Here is a 22,153-nt window from a genome sequence, read left to right on the forward strand (position 1 = left end):
CGATTCTCCCACCTCAGCCTCCTAGGTAACTGGGAACATAGGTGTGCGCCACCACACCAGACTAATTAAAAATATATTTTTGTAGAGATGGGGTGTCACTATGTTTCCCAGGCTGCTCTCAATCTCCTGGGTTCAAGTGATCCTCCCATCTTGACCTCCCAAAGTGCTGGGATTACAGGTGTGAGCCATGATGCTCAACCTCCTATAGTCTTTTTAGTAGTTTCTATGTATAGGTCTCTCTCTTCACACTCATGATATTTTCCTATCCTGAATATCCCTTTGCCATACTCTGTAATACAGACAGACATCAGGGAGGTGGAATTTATTATAAAAACCTTGTAAAAACACAAGCAGATAGCTTAATCTACGGTCTTCACAGAGTGAAAAAAAATCAAACCAGATCATTTTTTAATTTTGTTATTAGAACTCTCTCCTTACGCAAAGCTGAAAAATTCCTTAGGATGATGATGTAACATTTTCTTGAAGGATTTCATGTTGTGCTTCTAAAACCTATCTTGTGCTTATTGAAACAAACCAGTGAGCTACTCCTTAGCTTGTTTCTCTCTTTTAAAAGGTCTTTTTCAGAGAGCTAATAATGTCTAGTTGCTAGAATAGGCTCTAATTACTTGTTTACTTTTCATTTGAGAATCATAGGCTCCTGGTGAGTGGAATGATTCACATCGGACCAAGTGTATGACCCCCCTCTCCTTGCTGACTATGAGGCTAAGGAATAGACAGCAGAAGGGTGAGAAGATGACAATAGCATCTCAAAAACAAAAGAGCAAGAGATGAGGGTGTCAACAGAGATTACAAAGTTACATGTTAAAATGCACAGCAAACAGAAGGAAACAGGACAGTGAAAAATACACCTGGGCCAGCCTTTGGGCACCAGAGGCTCACTTCTACCACAGATGGCCCACCTGAGGGGGATATCGATGGAATAAAGGCTGGACAAAGGTGAGATGGTGCCAAGCTAGGCTAGGTTTGAATACAGAGTCAGGAAAATAATGGATATTGAAAATCAAGAAATGAGGACATTGAATGATGACAGGAGAGCATGACTTCCTGGAGCTGGAGACATTTCTAAGCAGTTGACCACCTATAGATTTCCTATGAGGTGTATCCTGGATCTTCAAGAAGATATCTGATAATTAGATACCAGGCTAAAATGGAACTAGTGAACATATTAATGTCTTTATTTTTTAATGTATTTTTCTGGTCATAAAAGAAGGACATACACATTAAAAGTATAAAGGGAAAAATAATCAAATCCTATCACAAAGAGAGCTTATTAAGAGTCTTTTTGGGGAAATTCCCTGTTCAATAAATGGTGCTAGGATAGCTTGCTAGCCATATGCAGAAGGATGAAACTGGACCCCAATTTTTCACAATATACAAAAATAAGATAGATTAAAGATTTAAATGTAAGACTTCAAACTGTAAGGATCCTAGAAGAACGCTTAGGAAACACCATTCTGGACATCGGCCTTGGGAAAGAATGTGTGACTAAGTCCTCAAAGGCAACTGCAACACCACCAACAACAAAAACGGACAAGTGGGACCTAATTAAAGGGCTTCTGCACAACAAAAGAAAAGCGCCAGGGTAAACACAACCTACAAAATGGAAGAAAATATTCACAAACTATGCATTTAACAAAGGTCTAATATCCCAAATTTATTGGAAACTTAATTCAACAAGCAAAAAACAAAAAACTCTATTAAAAAGTGGGCAAGAGACATGAACAGACACTTAAAAAGAAGACAGACAAGCAGTCAATACACATGCAAAAATGTTCAACCTCATTCCTCATTAGGGAAATGCAAATCAAAACCACAATGAGATAGCATCTCACACCAGTCAGAATGACTACTATTAAAAAGTCAAAAAATAACAGATGTTGGGGAAGCTGCAGAGAAAAGAGAACACTTATACACTGTTAGTGGAAATGTAAATTAGCTCAGTCACTGTAGAAAGCAGTTTGGAGATTTCTCAAGGAACTTAAAACAGAACTGCCATTCAACACAACAATCCAATTACTGAGTATATAACCACAAGAAAATAAATCGTTCTACCAAAAAGACACATGCACTGGTATGTTTATCACAGCCATAGTCACAATAGCAAAGACATGGCATCAATCTAGGTGCCTATCAACGGTGGATTGGATAAAGAAAATGCGGTACACATATACCTTGGAATACTGTACTACCATAAAAAGAATGAAATAATGTTCTGTACAGCAACATGGATACAGCCAGAGGTCATTATCTTAAGCAAATTAACACAAGAACAGAAAACCAAATACTACATGTTCTCACTTATAAGTGGGAGCTAAACACTGGGTAAACATGGACATAAAGACAGAAACAACAGACACTAAGGACTACTAGAGTGGGGAGGTGGGTAAGAAAGGGTTGCAGAACTATTGGGTACTATGCTCACTACCTGGGTGATAGAATCAATTGTACCCCAAACCTCAGCACCATGCAACATACCCATGTAACAAACTTGCATATGTACTCCCTGAATCTAAAATAAAAATTGAAATTTTTTTTTTTAAAGACTCAGGTGGGCTGGGCTCAGTGGCTCATGAATGTAATTCTAGCACTTTGGGAGGCCGAGGTGTTGGATCACAAGGTCAGGAGTTTGAGACCATACCGGCCAACATGTTGAAACCCCATCTCCACTAAAAAAACACAAAAATTAGCTGGGCATGGTGGCGTGCACCTGTAATCCCAGCTACTCAGGAGGCTGAGGCAGGAGAATTGCTTGAACCTGGGAGATGGAGGTTGTAGTGAGCTGAGATTGTGCCACTGCACTCCAGCCTGGGGTGACAGAGGAAGACTCTGTCTCAAAAAAAAAAAAAAAAAAGACTCAGATATTTCCTTAGGTCTTTGTTTTATCTGTGTATATACAAGCACCCTCAAACATCCTCCCCCAAAAGGAAATAATATGAAATATTCCATGTTGCAATCTGCTTTTCTATCTTAAACATATATAATATTGTTCTATATCAATATATAAAATTTTGTATCACTTCAATGACTAAATAGTATTCAATCACATAGATTTAAATAATTTAATTTCCTAGGGACTCAAAAGGGTTTTTTTTTTTCATTTTTAATCATTATAAATAATGTTGAAATTATGTCTTTGCTGATAAAATTCAGTACATAGCTATGATTATCTTATGATAAATTCTCACAAGTAGAATTGATAGGATAAAGGACATGCATGTTTTTAAAGAATGTGAATACTATTCCAAATTTCCCTTATAAAGGTCATGCTAATTTATACTCCTGGCTCCTTCTATCAGCATATAAGCATTCCCATTTTTTTACTTTCTCAATAACGTGTACTTTTCAAGATGTGAATTCAGGGGAACACTGTCCATGCTGATTAAGCAGATTTGAAGGGAAGCACACATCAAATTCTTGTTATTCCAGTTTTCTGCCATACTCAGCCTTTCAAACACTCCCCTACACTCTTCCCTTATTTCCTCCTTGGCATTATTTGGGTACCCATCTATCTCTTGCATTAAAGTTGCTTAGAAAGAATTCCTACCCTTGAGTTCCTAACCAAATCCTTGCCAGTGTTGTCCGTAGTCAGCACACTCCATTAGTTTTGCACTCATTTGTTCCAACACTTACCAGGGGCCTACTGAGCATCGAGCACATCAGTGAAATAAGACACAGTCGTACTCAAGGATTTTACAATGGAGTTGAAGAGAAGAAACATACACATTTCAACAACAATGGTAAGCACTAATGATGTAGGAGGCCCCCGGAATACAGAAATAAACAATATCTAGCCTGTGACCTCTAGCAGCTTATGATTTCATGGAGAGGAGAGACCATAGACAAACAATTTCACCATCACATGATTAGTGCTATGTATATCACCGTCCTGTGCAAGCAGAGGGCACCACGATGTGGTGGGGAAAGAACGAGCTTCAGAATCAGGCAGACCTAGGGATGAATTTACGATTTTCAACTTTCTAGTTCTGTGACCCTAGGCAAGCCACTTGACACTTGTTATGTGCAGATCAAATGAAATAAGGTGTGTGTCTCCTGTTACACTACGTGGAGACACCCAGTAAATGGTTGCTGTTAGCAGGGTATGGTCAGGGATGGATTCTTAGAAAAGGAGGGGTTGGAACGGGATCAGAAGGTGTTGCATCATTGGGCACAAAAGGTGGAGAAAGGGATTCCAAGCAAGGGGAACAGCACCTGCAAAGTGGAGACTTGAAAACACATGACCTATTTGGAAACTTATGGAAGTTTTATGGTGTATCATAAAATGAGAGACAGGAAAGGGCAGAAAACAAGAAAGAAGAAGTAGGCAAAAGATCTGCAGAGGGCTTTGTAAGTCACAGTGAGGAGCATGGATGTTACGCTCTGTAGCTGTGCTGTCCAATACAGTAGCCACTGGCTGCCTGTGGCTGTTTAAATTTAAATAAAACAAAATAAAATTGAATTTAAAATTCAGTGCCTCAGTCACACTAACTACATTGCAAGTACTCAGTAGCTGCATACAGGTAGCAGCCACTGTATTGGACAGACACCATTATAGAGACTTCCCTTGGACCGTGCTGCCCTAGAGCCTTGCTACTCAAAGTGTTCCGCAGATGAGCAGCATCAGCCTCACCTGGGAGCTAGTTAGAACTGCAAGGGCTCAGGCTCCACCTGAGAACTACTAAGTTAGAATCCATGTTTTAACAAGATCCAACCCTACCTTCACTGCAGGTGATTCACGTGTATGTAGAAGTTTGAGAAACTCTGCTCTCTAGAATGGGGAGCCATTGAAAAACTTAAGCAGGAGCAGCATGGTCACAGCATGGTCACATTTTATGTTTTTTTTTTCTCGTGGGAGGATGAGTAAGAAGAGGGCAAGACCAGAGGAAGAGAGACCAGTCAAGAGATGGTGGCAATAGGGCTGCTGCCACCACATTTGAGCAAGTTAGAAAAAGGTACCTCTTCTGGGTAGAAGCACCGAACAGGTATGAGCCGAGTCAGGCTGGATTTAAGCTTGTCCTCTGGCCAGGCACCCTGGACAGTGAGCACCCTGCGTGAGCTTACAAGACAGCATGGTGGCAATTGTCCAGGTTAGCGATGAGGAAGGCCTAAACTACATGGCTTGAGGATATTGATTAACAGAAAAAAGCCACCACTACATAGAGTGTTATTTTGTAAAACGCCATGTGCTGTAGGAGGAGAGGGCAGCAGCAGGTGTGAGAGAGTAAGGCTGTGTCCTGCAAGAACCAGAAAGTAGGGCTGGCCTCTTCACATCACGTGCTAATGGGCAGCCCTGCGCTCTGTGGTGCCCCGTCTCATTTCCCATCAGGAAAGTGATTAAACTAATTGCCTTTAACCAGTGCTGTATTTTGTGTGTATAATACCCATAATTTGGGGTTTCAATACAATTGCAGTAGATTATACTAATCACAGGAAAACTTCATTAAACTAATATAGGTTTATTCAAAAGAGTGTAGTTGTAAGCAATCAGTGTTCCCTAGTTGAAATGGTGCTTTCCTGTTTTATAATAAAAGATACTGAATAATTCAAAACTCTGTTAGTTGGAACTCCATTTTTTTCTAAAATAATGGGAGTTTTTAGAAAATGTTAACCCATTTGGAGATGTGGTCATCTTTTAAGCCATGAGTCACAATGCAAAAAAAGAAAAAAAACTTACTTAGAAGCAACCTTAAGTAGAAGATCTTGAAACACAGTTCTATTTTGCATACTTTTGGATTTCTGGGACGGGGCCCTTCGGTAGCCCTCTACCAATTTACAATGAACCAGCAGAAAGGGAGTTGAAGGAATAAGTAAGCAAACGTCACACTCCTCCCTCTCCCTCTTCTTCTCCTGGCATTCCTCCACCCCCTGCCACCCACCATTGGCCAAACCTAACAGGCAGGAGACCAGGTGGTAAGGGAACCTGTTGCTGCAGTCCATTCAGGAGAGATTGCCGAAACACAAAGCCAGGTGGAGAAGAGTAAAGAGGGATCCGCACGACTGAAGGGTAAATAACCAGCGCCTGCCCCACAAGCGCACTCACATTATCCACAAACGTATTTTCATAACACCTTATAGTTAGCAAGTGAGGGGACTTTCAAACATCTTTCAATTAAGTATTGACCCATAGCAGGTACTCCATATATATTTATTGGATAAATCAATAAAATATATTATTTGCCACTGAGCTGATTTTTTCTATTCTCAATAATTGGGCTTCCTTATAAATTGTTTTATTGTGGAGTAATACACATAAAATTTTAACATTTTATTCATTTTAAAGTATACAATTTGGTGCCATTAAGTACAGTCGTGATGTTGTGCCACCGTCATTCATGTCTTGTTCCAGAAGGTTTCATCATCCCAAATGGAAACCCCATAGGACAAAGTATTTTTGAAGTGACAGACTTGTTTTTCATGCAAAAATTGTGAAAGACAAAGGATTTATACGATCTATTAGATAGTATGACAATTTTCCTATTAGTCAAGATTTTTACAAAAGACTTCAATATGATTTTATCAATAGAAACACAGTGAAATACATAGTTACATAGAATTAACATACAGACAGTTAATTCAAACATAGGACCTGGGTATTTGAGGAAATAACTTTCCGTAGACTACCTTGATTGATCAAATTGGCCAGAAAGTCAATTATCTTTCATTTCAGTTTGACTATAGAGAGATGGGAATGCCTTAATAGCACATCCTTCCTCCTTCTCAAATGATGAAATATCCATTTTCAATTCCCAAGCCTTGCCAATGAAGCCAAATACATCTCTAAAGAGTTTTGATAACATAATTTGACAATCTCCGTCAGCCAGTTCATGGCAGATGGGAGGTCTAGTCCTGGTTCTGTCAACACTATCTGCATGCATGCAGGGGCAATCTGACCACCCTTATCTGTAAAACAGGGATTTCCAGGCCTGGACTTTGATTCCCTAAAGCCCCTGGCAACTCTAATATACCTTGTGACTCTAGCTCTGCCCACAAACCTCTGAAGCTTTCACTGGAAAATGCTCTTGGTCTATGCACATCAAATATCTAAACCCACAGTATTTACCCTTCTGATGAAATAGCCGGAGTGGAATTTGACCTTTTCAACAAATCATGGATGTGAGAGCCAACATTCTGTGCATGTAAAGCCAGCCGGGGACAGGTTTAGCATTTGGCCATGTAAGTAAGGCACATTTGTTGACTAACATGTTTTCAGTGAGTATTTTAATGAAATGAGGAAGCTAGTTCTGACCTATTGTCAGTAGCACAGTGTTCCCTACAGAACTGGTTGACTGGCACTAATTCATCCCCGCTCTCCCACCTGGTCTCCCTGGCAACCAAGAGCCTAGATCTATGAGATATTTGTAGGCTATCTGGCCAGGATGAAGGCGTAGACTAGTGCTATCAGAGATCAAGTCCATGGCCTTGGCCTTTGAAGATCCCAAGCAAATTAAAGAACTGCAACCACAAGCAGGGATGTGAAAGTCCCCAACCCTGCTGGTGAGTCAGATAAGCACAGCGGCTGAGAATGCAGGCTCTGCAACCAGGCTGCTTGGAACTAAACACCAGCCTGTCCCTTACTTATAGTGGAGCCTTGGGCAAGTTGATTTGACTCTCTGGGCCTCAATGTCCTCATTCATAAAATGAATTTAATAAAAGTACTTTCAGGCTGGGTGCAGTGGCTCACACCTGTAATCCCAGCACTTTGGGAGTTCAAGCCTGGCGGATCACGAAGTCAGGAGATCAAGACCATCCTGCCCAACGTGGCAAAACCCTGTCTCTACTAATAATACAAAAAAATTAGCCGAGCATGGTGACGCATGCCTGTAATCCCAGCTACTTGGGAGGCTGAGGCAGCAGAATCACTTGAACCAGGGAGTTGGAGGTTGCAGTGAGCTGAGATTGCACCACTGCACTCCAGCCTGGTGACAGAGCAAGACTCCATCTCAATAAATAAATAAATAAATAAAATACTTTCCTCATATGACTGTTGACAGAATTAAATGCATTAAAACACTAAGATAATCTATCCCTGTGCATAGCAAGCATCCATTACAAAGTAGGCAGTGGTAATAGCAATGTAATGACTAGTAGCTGGGTTTAATACCAATAAGAAAAACAGGGATTTTCGAGACAACCACATGAAGCATTGTTTTAGGGAGATCCACAGCAAAGATGGTGGGACTTTAAAAATGTAGCTTTGAAAGCCTCTGCTAGATTCTCATGACCAAGTATACAAGGTTAGACTATCAGGGCAGGGATCTGAACACAGTAAAAGGTTGTGGAGATTCAGATGATAGGTTTTGGCATCAGACAGACATGAGTTCAGATTCTAGCTTTGCAGATCACTAGCCATGTGAACTTGAGTAAGTCCATCTATTGAAGCCTTGGGGTTAGAAGCAGAACCTGCCCAGAGTGTCGTGCTAATGACTAAATAATGGATAATGCATGCAAAGTCCTGAGCATACTGCCTGGAACATAGCAAGCTATCAATAAATATTAATGGCTATTATCACTAGGTCTGATGATGCACATATGACCTGTTTTTTCCTGTATTCCTAAGTTTATTTACTTATTCATTTCATCTGTCAAACACTTGTCAGTACTAGCTTTGTGCTTTTTATCAAATGGTACAGCAGGGAATTAAAAAATGATTAAGAAATGAGGTTCATGCTCCTAAATATCTCATAGACTAGCCCAGAAGTGAGTAATAGATACTCCAAGTAACAGGAGAGCCACTGCACAGCCCCCTTGCACAGTTTGAGATCACAGAGGGGAGCAGCCGTGGGAAGCAGGAGGCAGGTCAGGACTAAAGGAGGTGTGTGGAAGAGGTTCTTGATGGCCGAGGACAGGCTGTATGGCCTAACGGTGAGGGGCGCAGGCCTTAGACTCCTAGGGCCTACACCCACAATTCCAGCTCTGCCACCATGAACTTATGTGACTTGGTTAAGCTACTTCATTTCTCAGTGCCTCAGTTCCTCTCAGTTACAAACAATAAAATGATAATACCAACAGAATATTAGTGATTAAAACATGTGAAGCATTGAACAATGCCTGACTTGTAGTAAAAGTTATTGTTATGGCTTGGATACAAGAATGGGAGAGTTCTCCAGGCACGTTAGTGATCAGGAGCTTCCTTTTTCCTTTTCTTAGCTATGGCTTATCAGAAATACATGTGGCCCCTAATATATTTCTAGTATATACTATACATATTATCTATTATATATTTTACATGCATATAATACATAAATTTGTCTTCACCTTTCACCTTCCCTTTGGGCCACTTTTCAGCAAGTACTAATTTTTTTTTTTTTTTTTTTTTTGAGATAGAGTCTTGCTCTGTCACCCAGGCCAAAGTGCAGTGGTGCGATCTCGGATCACTGCAACCTCTGCCTTCCGGGTTCAAGCGATTCTCCTGCCTCAGCCTCTTGAGTAGTTGGGATTACAGGTATGTGCCACTATGCCCAGATAATTTTTGTAATTTTAGTAGAGACGGGGCTTCACCATGTTGACCAGGCTGGTCTTGAACTCCTGACCTTGTGATCCACCCACCTCAGCCTCCCAAAGTGCTGGGATTACAGGTGTGAGACACCGCGCCTGGCAGCACTGATTGACTATAATGTGGCACACAGAAGCCACTTCCCTGTGGCCTCCTGGCATCATCCCACCTCCTCAACACTCATCTCTCCAGGGTCCCAGCCTCACTCTGTCATTGCCCTGGGGTGGAGCTGGTGAGTGCCACCTCTCAGGGCTCTCCACAGTTCCCTGACTGGGGTCCCGTTTGCCTGTGTTTTCAAATTCTTTAGGTAGAATGCCCACCACATAAACCAGCCTCTTTCATGCTAAAACCAATCATCTCTCACAGAAAAATAGGTACCTATTTTATGTTAAAAGACCCCCTCTGCACTAAAGCAGAACGAAAAAAAAGAAAACAATAGGGGTGCACGCAGCATTGAACAACAACAGAAAATATATTAAGAAATTTTCTACTTAATTTTTCCACACTGAGGTCTAGCATAGAAACCATTTCATGGCTTTCTTTATAAGGTCACCCAATGCTGAGTTTAAGGCCCCTGAGGTCTAATTTAGGAGGGTTAAGAACTTAATCGAGGATTCTAAGAGCAGTTGGTTAGATGCATCATTCCCTAAACCCCGTTAGGATCCTGATTCCAGTAGCATCAAAAGTCTTATCCCTGACCACCAGTGACTCAGTGAGCAGCCTGGCTCAGTGTGTCACCACGATGCTTGTCAGTGGATGCATCTGGCTTCCCCGGCCATATGGTGGTTTGGAAGAGCTCTTTTGTAGTTTGATGGTCTGGAAACGACTGGGGCTCTCTTCACATTCTGTGCTGCTGGCTCATTTCTATTGGGGAATAGCGGCTGCTGCTGGGGCTGACTTTGCCCTTGACACTGCTGACGGAAGCCTTATGAGCTGATGTTTTTCATCACTCAAGCCATAATATCTTAACTGTTAAGGCAGATAGGTAAGAACTAGTAGTTTAGGAGCAAGCTGTCAATAAACCACATTTCTTGAACAATTAATAATCTGTCAAAGTGTCAGTTGCTAGAGATACAGGGAGACTAACAAGACAAATGGCTCAGACGAGTGGGGGAGAGAGATGAAAATGGCGATCACAGTCAAGTGGGATAAGTCCACAGGAGAGGGTGTGTGGGAGGCCATGGGAACAAAGAGAGCCAGAAATAGCTTCCAAAAACTATCTTAACTTGAGTTATAAAAAAAGAGTACCATTAATTGAGCACCTACCATGCCTAGGTCCGCTCCTGTATATTTTACTTATGTTATTTCAATTCATTCTCTCACCAAAGACACACTGCTAATAAGCAGCAGAGGTAGGGTTTGAATCTAGGGCAGTTTGAACCAAAATCCATTCCACTTCATCCCACTGCTGAGAAACTAGGCAGGCCTGGGACAATGGGTGGGAACACAGGATCTCGGGCCAGGGAAACAGCCCCAGTAATGGGAAACAACTGTGGACTCTAAGCCAAACAGAAATGGCAAGTGTAGAAATTCTCTCCCAGGCCTGTGGCAGCACGTGGTGCAGTCTCCTGCTGAGCCCCGAAATGGCCTTAGACTCCTCAATTCACTCGTGCACAATCTCTATGGATCAGTTTTGAAACCTATTTGCCAAATGGAATAACTAGATGAATCTGGAAGGTCCATAGAGGTTCTAAAGGAAACTCACAGAGCCAAAGGTTCAGGAAGGTCACCCTTTTTCAAGTTCTCAGTTGCCTCACAGGGAAGAAAGTTACCCCTGGAAATTCTACCACTCAAATGTTGAGGCTAATGCTTACCTAAGGAACAGGACCTGAGTTCAAGGTTAAGGTGCCTTTCTTTGATGTTGAAATCCCAGTATTAGCTACCAGAAAACACTTGATGACTAACCCATATCCAGACTCTAGAATGGCACCAAAAGCTTGGTAAGAAGTGCTCAAACTTGGGCTTTGCATTGAATATGAAAGAACAGATTCACATCAGCAACTTTCTTTGCTCTTCTATTTAATTAAAGCACTTTTACTGTAGTTTTGCAGAAGTATTAAAGGCTACTCACTTTTGGTTGAAATGTTTATATTAGGCTGAACCAACTTGGGACATCACTTTGATCCAGTCAGAACTTTGATTAAAAACCTACATTTTTCTGCCTCTACAGTTTTTGAGCACTTGGCTGATGTTTGATGCCCATTTGAGATTAATCTCCATATCCCATTAGGGATATCTCAGGTAATATTTTTCGTGCGGGGTGCTGGCTGCAATATCTTTGTAATATTCTTACAGGAACTCCTATGGGTTTAAACATATGACATTCAAAAAATAATATGTAAATGAATTCCTATCCATTTTATCAAGGGGGTTGTTTTCTCCATTTGTAATCTGTTTTTATGATTTTACGCTTCCTGCAGGAAAAAAAAGAAGTAAGAGGTGCATTCAGGCCATACCCATAACATTGAGATCAGCTCTCTGTGATGAAACTGGAAGCAAATTCCAGATGAGAGCCCCAATTGTTCCAGAAAAGCATCGCAAAGCCCAGTGTTCCTGTCTAAGTTGTCACACACAAAGCAGAATCCTTGATGAGAGCCATACAACATCTGTTGCCTGGGTAACCATCAATCCATCAAGTCAGCCTTGAGTCATAAACAGTGAGAGGAGAAGGGCTGCCAGGAAACAGGGGTGTACAGACGTTTCTTGTTCCTCCCCACCTCCAGATGTGGCCTGAGGCTGCCATACAAGGTTAATAGAAGCCTACTGTTGGGTCCCTACAGACCTACAAGAACCCCTCTTACCTTAACCCTAATTTAAGGATTCTTGGATCTCCATTAGTCCTATTACGAAACCTCCTCAGGTTCTTATCAGTGCTTAGCACCTTACCAGCCCTAAGCCACGCTCCTCAAAATGCCAGTCCACTGATTGGCACTACATTGTTCACAGGATGCACCCTGGACTGCACTTTAGTGACACTAGACCAGGGTGCCTACTCCTTAGGACAACCGTGGCAGTTCACCAGTGCTCACTTGCTTCCTGTCACTTTCACTTGGGACTGTGCTGATGATAAATCTATATGGTTCTGCTTTCCATCACATCCAAGATGCTGCACACAAGTTGAGAGAGAAAAATTAATAAATATGCCTTCACTGAGCGATTGGCCCTAGTTCTGTACAAACACTCCTAGGTATATTCCCCAAATAAGTGAAAATTAGGTGTCAAACAAAAACTTGTATGTGAATGTTCATAGCACCACTATTTACTTCCCATAGCCAAAAGGCTGGAAACAAACTGTATGTCCCTGGATGGATGAAAGGATAAATAAAATGTGGTGTAGTACACAATGAAATAGTATTTGGCTGTGAAAAGGGATGAAGTGCTGATACCCACTACTACATGGGTAGAAGTTGGAAACATACTAAGTGAAACAAGCTGGACACAAAAAGTCACAAATCCTGTTATTCCATTTACATCAAATAACGAAAGCAAATTAGTGTTTGCCAGGGATTGGAGAGGAGGAAGTATGGGGAGACTTCCTTTTAGAGTGATCAAATGTTTTAGAACAACATAGAGGTAATGGTTGTATAACATTGTGGAAGTGTGTGTAATGCCACTGAATTGTACACTTTAGAAATATTAATTCTATGTTATGTAAATTTTACCTTCATAAAAAAGCAGTACAATGAAATGTGTTATTTTAAATTAAGAAAAGCAGAAAGAAAAATATTACCCTATAATTCTACCACTCCAAACCAAATACTGTTCCCAATTTATTCCATTTATGTTACATAGTAGTAATTAATACTGAACATTTAATTTATACTTTGTTTTAAAATTTAATGTTATGTCCAGGTTGGGCACAGTGGCTCACACCTGTAATCCCAGCAGTTTGGGAGGCTGAAGTGGGTGGATCACCAGAGGTCAGGAGTATGAGACCAGCCTGTCCAATGTGGTAAAACCCTGTCTCTACTAAAAATACAAAAAAAAAAAAAAAAAAAATCCAGGCATGGTGGCCAGGTACCTGCAATCCCAGCTACTCAGGTGGCTGAGGCAGGAGAATCTCTTGAACCCAGGAGGCAGAGGTTGCAGTGGGCCAAGATTGCACTCCAGCCTGGGAGATGGAGCGAGATTCTGTCTCAAAAAAAAAAAAAAAAAAAAAAAGTAATGTTATTTTCAAAGCATTATCTTTGTTAAATAAGTTTCATAATCTTTAACTATTGAAGAAAGTTTCTTAATATATTTCTTAAAATTATTGCTCTAATTTGTATTGACACTTGAAATATATGAAAATATCTGTTTCACGCACATCTTTGCTAGCATTGACTAGTCTCCCAAAAAGAGGGGGAAAAAGTACAATATAATTATTTTAATTCATTTCATTTGATTGTTATGTTGTTATCTACTTCATCTGATTATCTCAAAAAAGTCTTTTTTTGTTTTGAAACTAATCAAATGTTTAGAAGAGACTTGTCTATGCTTTATTTTGTTAAGAGTAGATAGTAGTTAGTCATTATTGTTCTGGGGGTAATCCCACAGTAAATGCTTTTAAAAACTAGACTGTATTTGTCCCTGAAGGAGGAATTAGAGACTTGAAAGACTGATATGATCAAATTACTTACTACAAACTGAACAGAGATAGAAATTATGAAAGATAAGACATAGAATAAAAGTTTAAAGTTCTGGAAAAAATCAAATAGGTTGATTGGGTGCAGTGGCTCACGCCTGTAATCCCAGCACTTTGGGAGACTGAGGCAGGCGGATCACCTGAGGTCAGCAGTTCAAGACCAGCCTGGCCAACATGGTGAAACCCCGTCTCTACTAAAAATACAAAAAAATTACCTGGGTGTGGTGGTGTGCACCTGTAATCACAGCTACTCGGGAGGCTGAGGCAGGACAATTGCTTGAACCTGAGAGACTAAGGTTGCAGTGAGCTGAGATTGCGCCACTGCGCTCCAGGCTGGGCAACAGAGTGAGCCCCCATCTCAAAACAAAACAAAACAAAACAACAAAATCAAATAGCTCATCTCAACGAATGATTTGACCTTGCACAATTGTTGGAAGTGGTTAGACACTCCATGAAGCTATTGCCTTCCTGTCTGATGCTGCAATAGCCACCATCTAGCCCCTGTGACTGCCAGTAGTCACAGATATAAAACAGACTGGCATTGGTATATTTCCTAAAATGTGGGCTGTTTGTTTTTTTGTTTTTGTTTTTGTTTTATAGACAGAGTCTTGCTCTGTCATCCAGGCTGGAGTGCAGTGGTACAATCTCGGCTCACCGCAACCTCCACCTCCTGGGTTGAAGTGATTCTCCTGCCTCCGCCTTCCGAGTGGCTGAGACTACAGGTGTGTGTTACTATGCCCGGCTAATTTTTTCTATTTTTAGTAGAGACAGGGTTTCACTGTGTTAGCCAGGATGGTCTTGATCTCCTGACCTCGTGATCTGCCCGCTTTGGCCTCCCAAAGTGCTGGGATTACAGGCGGGAGCCACCACGCCTGGCTGGCTGTTCGGTTTTATACATGCTCACCTCCTTATACCCCAAGATGTGTGTGTGGTGGAGGAGGGACCATGGGTAGTGATGATAGGAACTGGGACTGTGGAAACCACTTGGTTTTTCTTCTCCAGGAATTAGTAGAGATTAAATTTTAAGCCTGAAACTTAAAAGTAATCACAAGAGAAAAAAAAATTTTTAAGTTTACTTTTTCACATTATTCTGTTGAGATGCCACTCACATGGCAATGTGACAGAAAGCCACACACACTCCACTGCAACTTGGCTTGTTAATGAGTTACTGGAGATGAGGCCCAGGAGCGCCACATCAGTGGCAGGCCCACCACCCTTGCCCACGGCCTTTCTGTTCCTCACTATGCCTCCTGGCTAAAGCATCCCTTTAGAGGATTGTAAAGAATGGCTGAATAAAAGGAGAACTTTAGATTTCCATAGACATCTTGTCTGTGTTCTCTAGTAAACCCAGGTAAGAATCTCACAAAGTAGTCTACCAGGTAGCGATCTGTCAAGATGCAAGATTCCCCCCTTTCCTATATGGGAGTAAAATAATGGGAGAAATGGGTTCAACTTCAGTGTGCAGAAGCAAATGGGATTGAACTGCGATAAAACTTGTTGAAATAAAGAATGCACATCATATGGCCTCCACTTATGATGAAAGGAAGCCATGTTCTCACTGGTCATTCGTCCATCCTTCAATGCCAAAGTGCAATGCAGGACGTTGACTTTTATACTCGATCACGTAGAGCCATCATGTCCTGGAGGCCAATCCCACCCTTCAACCACAGCAACTCTGTTCATATCTAATGTATATATTGGAATTATATTAAGATATTGTTTGGAAACAGATTCCGAATTCTAAAGTAAGTTTGTAAACCCACTGGAATTTAAGATAAAAACCTATGATCTATAATCTATAATTAATTGGTTTGGGTATCAATTTTAATTTCTTCAAGCTGTGTTATCTTAGGCTAGCCACTTATTTTGCTTTTTGAATTCCTTACCTGATTGATTGGGTGCATTGGTCTACTATCTGATTATTCACTGAAGTTTCTGAGGATCAATCATGTGGGCAGTAAATAAGCTACAGGCCCAGGGGCCCAGAAGGGCTATTGCAGTACTCCACGTAGGAGATGATAATGGCTTAGTATTGACAATGACAGTATGAAGTAGTTGGACTCAGAAATATTTTGAAGGTCAGGCTGATAGGACTTGCTGATTGATTGATGAGGAGTGTGAGAAAAAGAGAAGAATTAAGAATGACACCAAGATTTTTAGCCTGAGCTACTGAAGAAAGATAAAGCTATGTTGAGAAAAGCTGAGAGCAGAGGAAACAGAAAGAGAAGCAAGAATAAGAGATGGGACCAGAGTCCTAATGAACTCTCAGCGCTTTACCAAGACCTAAGAACTTCCTTGCCCTCTGTATTAGTCTGTTTTTCACACTGCTATAAAGAACTGACTGAGACAGGGTAGTTTATAAAGAAAAGAGGTTTAATTGACTCATAGTTCCACATGGCTGGGGAGGCCTCAGGAAATGTACAGTTATGGCAGAAAGGAAAGCAGGCATGTCTTACATGGCAGCAAGCGAGAGAGACGTGAAAGAAAAACTGTCAAGCACTTATAAAAGCGCCATCAGATCTCAGGTGAAGTCACTCGCTATCACGAGAACAGCATGAGGGAAACTGCTCCCGTGATCTAATCACCTCCCTCCCTTGATGCATGGGGACTGCAATTCAAGATGAGATTTGGGTGGGGACACAGAGCCATGGAAGGGAAGGCACCGTGGTGTCCTCATAATTCATTTCCCCCTTTTATTCAAGCTAATTGAGTTGGTTTTTGTTACATGCAACCAGATCATCTTTGGACTCAAGCTGCAACATCAACTCTTCCTTGGGGCTCCAGCCTTCAGGCCAACCCTGCAGACTTTGGATTTACCAGCCTTCATAATTGCATGAGCAATTCCTTAAAGTAACTCAGTCTCTCTCTGCGTCTCTGACTCTCTCTCTGTCTATATATATATGTGTGTGTATATGTGCGCACACACACACACACACACACACACTCGGATCTTATTGGTTCTATTTTTCTGGAGAATGCTGACTAGTACAAATTGTGAGCCACTCTAGAAAGGCAGCTGTGGCTGATTCCTCTCCATTTCCCCAGGGCCCCACACAGCGCTGGGCACACAGGTGGTACAGCACTTCTATTGGCCAGCACCTCTACTGTGTCAGCTTACACATACACATGCTCATATGTATACAAACACTCCTATCTTAATTCAAATATAAACAGATTATCTCCTACAGTTGGGTGAGACCATTGCTAATAATCTAAACTTACATAAAACTCTACATCAAAAAAGAATGGAAACTATTTGGAGCCAGGTTCTTATTGAGGAGTAAATGTGGAAAGAAGGAAATTTCAAGAGTGAAAATTGCTTTAAAAACATTTGTTTATATCTTAGTTTACATATTGGGATTTTAATATTGTGCAAATTGTAGCAAGCAGCAACAATAGTTACACTCCCACCTGAATAGTTACACTCATTTTAGACTGGTTGGGGTTTTTTCTCAGAGATGTGTTTCCTGGTTTTGGATCTTGCTGCTCTCCCTCTGCACCTCTCCTTCCCCTCTTCTTGCTTCAGTGACTTTGATCATATCATACACACTTGCCAAGACGTTCCCACTCTTTGCCCCCACCCCAGCCAGGTTAACTCCTGCTCATTCCTCCTGCCTCTGCTCAGATATTAACTCTTCCAGGAAGCCTTCCCTGAAGGAGAGCACTTAGGTTGAGGCTTGATGATCTCTTACCCTGTTTGTAAATTCACAACACTTAGTATTTTTCTGCATTGTCTTTGGGTGTGCAGTAAAGTTTCACATTCTTTCCTAACTGTGGAGCACAGGTCTGAATGAGATTTTAAAAGTTTATGCCATTTCAGAGCCTGTGAAGCAGCTGGAATCCCCTGTGGTCATTATTTCTCAGGAAGCAGATTTGAAAGATTGTAGCAAATGGGTGTTTGTTTTTCTTGGGTACTACAAGAAACATTGAGGAAGGCTTTAACTCTAAGCTGTGGCAGGTGGTGTTATTCCAGCGAAGAAAATAGACATTAATAAGGATGGTAACACTAGAATCAGATGTGTATCTTCTCTCTGTGTTGGGAAGTTTCTGGAAGGATGCCAGGGTGTTGCATGGACACATCTGAAGCTCTCTAAGAAACACAGAATTTGATCCCAAGAGGACCTTTACAGGAGAGAGAAGTTCGTTAGCCATAAAGCTCTTAACCAGAAGTGAAAACCCCACATAAATGTCGATTTTTCCCTCTCCCTGGAGTTCCCTATGGCAGAGAACAGAGAGAACGTGCACGCAAAAGTTTTAGCAAAACAAGGAATTGAACCTGGCAGTGGGGCAGACGTAGGTGGTATGAATTTTTAATGATGAGACATTAAAACTATCATTTGGGAAAATAATTGTTGAGTACTTCCCTATTTAAATGAAAACGTAGGTACAAACAGGCTATGCCTGATAAGAGGCTCTGAAATAAAAGTAAGCCATAAAAGACTGTATTTAATGTCATCCTAACTCTACTTCAAAGTAGGAACAAATACTGCTTACAAAAAACACTGTTAGGAATCTCATCAACATTTTGACGGCAGTTTCTAGGAGTGTTGAGATTACAGGAAATACTTTTGCTTGATTACATATTTTGGTGTTTTATATATTTTTCTATACCAAGCACACATTGCTTTTATAATAGAAAAGCAGGAAACTTTGTTAAATAATAGTAAATAGACAACAGTAAGTTAAAACATAAGGATATGTGTGCAGGAAGAGGGCATTGGCTGGCCCTGGGGCACTGGGTCCAGTCAAGCTGTGTACTTGCAGAGTGAGGGCATGCCAAGGTCATTTCTTATGCTTTGCCAACTTGACAAATAAAAATAATAATAACTCAGTGTTGTTTAAGTTTTGTTAATTTGAATAACCATTGTTGTTGAACACTGTCTTTAGAGAAAACGCTGAGAAAGCATTTCAGGTATCTGCCATGGAAAATCCCATCAAGTGGGACATCCACAGTGATCCCTGTACCCACAAAGTCACACTTACTATTCTTGGTGAACTTCCCTCAAAAACTGTGGGTGAACTTCCAGTGAATGCATAAATAGGGTTTGTGGACTTCTGAATTCAACCAGAGAATTGTTACCCTTGTGCAGGAACTCCAAACTCAGAGCGGTCTGTGGTTGGTAGGTAGATGAGGTGGATGTGGTTTCCAGAAAAATAATGGGACCATCCAAAGGGGAAAAAGACAGTTATTGGCTACATATGACTCATGCAATTGGTGCCCTGGGAGCCCCCATGCCAACCTTCATGTTCCATCGCTCAACCAAGGCAAATCATCTGCCATCCGGCAGGTACGTGGTAGACAAGATTGCCCAGTTTTCAGAAGCAGGTCAGCCAATGATGAAGAGTGGGCTTGATCAGGAAGTAAGTGAAAAGGAGATGAATCAAGCCTTAGGGTTATTTCTACAATTCCACTCTGCCATGCAGACCTATCGAGTGTCTTCCCAGGAAGCTAAAAGAATTCTTCGGTCCTCTAGAGTCACACTTTAAAGTTACACTGATGTGTCACTAAAATCACCCCTCGCCCCATTTTGAGCCATGACTTGTTGACTTCCATGCCAGGAAGAAGTTACTGTTAATAACTTGTCCTACACATATGAACCATTGGGAAAACACTTCAAAGTTTCAGAGAAACTTTTGCTATTATCACAATCTGCATCATCATCATCACTGTCATCATTATGAACTTGGGTAAATTAACTGCAATCTTCAAAGCATTTTTAGCAATCCTTTGCTGAACAAATTTTCTGAACAAAATATTCCTAGATTTACTATAGGATTGAATGAAGTTTTAGCATGCCAACAGCAAGAGAACTAGTTGGCATGAGCTTGGTGGGAGGTTTAGCAGGGTGGGAGAAGTAAAAACTAGGAATATATAAAACAAGTAGACAACAATCAATGACAACTATTATTCATATAATAAGCACACAATGATATCAATATTTATATCAATGACCACATTTTTGTTAACTTTATTTTTAAAAATTATCATATGGTAAAATCAATGTTTTTTGGTGCACAGTGATATGAAGTTTAATATAGTATGGATTCATGTAACCACTACTGTAACCACACCACATCAATCTGGCTCAAAGTTTTTTTTTTTTTTTGAGACAGAGTCCCACTCTGTCACCCAGGCTGGGGTGCAGTGGCGCAATCTTGGCTCACTGCAAACTCCGACTCCTCGGTTCAAGTGATTTTCTTGCCTCAGCCTCTGGAGCAGCTGGCATTATAAGAGCCTGCCACTACGCCCAGCTAATTTTTTTTTTTTGTATTTTTAGTCGAGACGGGATTTTGCCATGTTGGCCAGGCTGGTCTCAAACTCCTGACCTCAGTTGATCCACCTGCCTTGGCCTCCCAAAGTGCTGGGATTACAGGCTTGAGCCACTGCACCCAGCCGCTGGCTCAACTTTTATGCAACAATGTTGTGAGTTGCTTTTCATTTGCTATAGATCCCCAGGATGAAGGTCATGTAACCTAAGGATGCTCAAATGAACCAAGTGCGCGATCACAGGGGGAACCTAAGTGCCTGCACTGAGGAGTAGAGACTGAATTAAGAAGCAGACATTGCATGGCAGGATGCAGGATCCAATCAGATCGAGCTCTGGCATTGCTCCATGGTTGGTAGCAGCATCCAGTCAGATCATGCCTCCCAGCATCACTTCATTGCAAGATCCAATCGCATCACATCTCATTACCCTATGCTTAAAAAACCTGGCCCAAACTCAGCTTGGGGATAGACATTGGGGCATTTCCTCCTGTCTCCTTGCCAATTAAAGGATTTTTGCTCAAAAGCCAGTGGCATGGTATTGACCTCTATGTATATCAGGCAGCAAGACCATTGATTTCTCGGTGACACTACCACAATCAGGATGCAGAATAATTCCATCACTCCAGAGAAATTCCCTCGGGCTACTCATTTGTTGTCACACCTTCCGCTCACCCATATCCTTGGGTGATCAGTTCTCTATCACTATAGCTTTGATTTTTAGAGAATGTCACATAAATGGATCATACAATGCATAACCTTTTTTTTTTTTTTTGAGAGAGGGTATTGCTCTGTTACCCAGGCTGGAATGCAGTGACGTGATCTCGGCTCACTGCAACCTCCACCTCCAGGGTTGAATCAATTCTCCTGCCTCAGCCTCCTAAGTAGCTGGGACTACAGGCGCATGCCACCACGCTCAGCTAATTTTTGTATTTTTAGTAGAGACGGGGTTTTGCTATGTTGGCCAGGATGGTCTTGATCTCTTGACCTCGTGATCCGCCCGCCTCGGCCTCCCAAAGTGTTGGGATTACAGGGGTGAGCCACTGCGCCTGGCCAATGCATAACCTTTTAAGACTGACTGTCTTCACTCTGCATAGTGCTTTTGAGATGCATCCAAGTCGTTGCATTTATTATTTGCTTTCTCCTTTTTACTGCTGAGCAGTTTTCCATTGCATGCATGCACTACAGTTTATGCATTCACTTGTTGAAAGATATTTGGGTTGTTTTAGATAATTGAGAATAGAGCTGCTATAAATATTTGTGTACAGTTTTTTATGAACACATTTTCATTTCTCTGAGGTAAATACCTAAAAGTGGCATTGCTGGGTCATATGATAAACCTATTTAACTTTATATGGAAGTGTCATCATGACTTTACTATTTTGCATTCTTATCAGCTATGGATGAGAGTTCTTTTTGCTCTGTATCCTTCCCAGCACTTGGCATTGTCAGTATTTTTTCATTTTGACCAGTCTACTAGGTATGTAGCAATATCTCATTGTGATTTTGATTTGCATTTCCCTAATGGTTAAAGATGTTGGACATATTTTCATGTGCTTATTTGTCTTCCATATGTCTTCTTTAGTGAAGTATCTGTTTGTCTTTTGCTGGTTATTAATTGATTTGTTTTCTTACTATTGATTTTGGGGATTCTTATATATTCTAGATATAAGTCATTTGCGAGATATTTAATTTACCAATGTTTTCTTCCAGTCTACAGCTTGTCTTTTCATTCTCTTAACAGTATATTTCA

Source organism: Aotus nancymaae, unplaced genomic scaffold, assembly GCF_030222135.1.
Source record: "Aotus nancymaae isolate 86718 unplaced genomic scaffold, 86718_ANA_hifiasm-v0.15.2.pri h1tg000036l, whole genome shotgun sequence".
Taxonomy (NCBI): Eukaryota; Metazoa; Chordata; class Mammalia; order Primates; family Aotidae; genus Aotus; species Aotus nancymaae.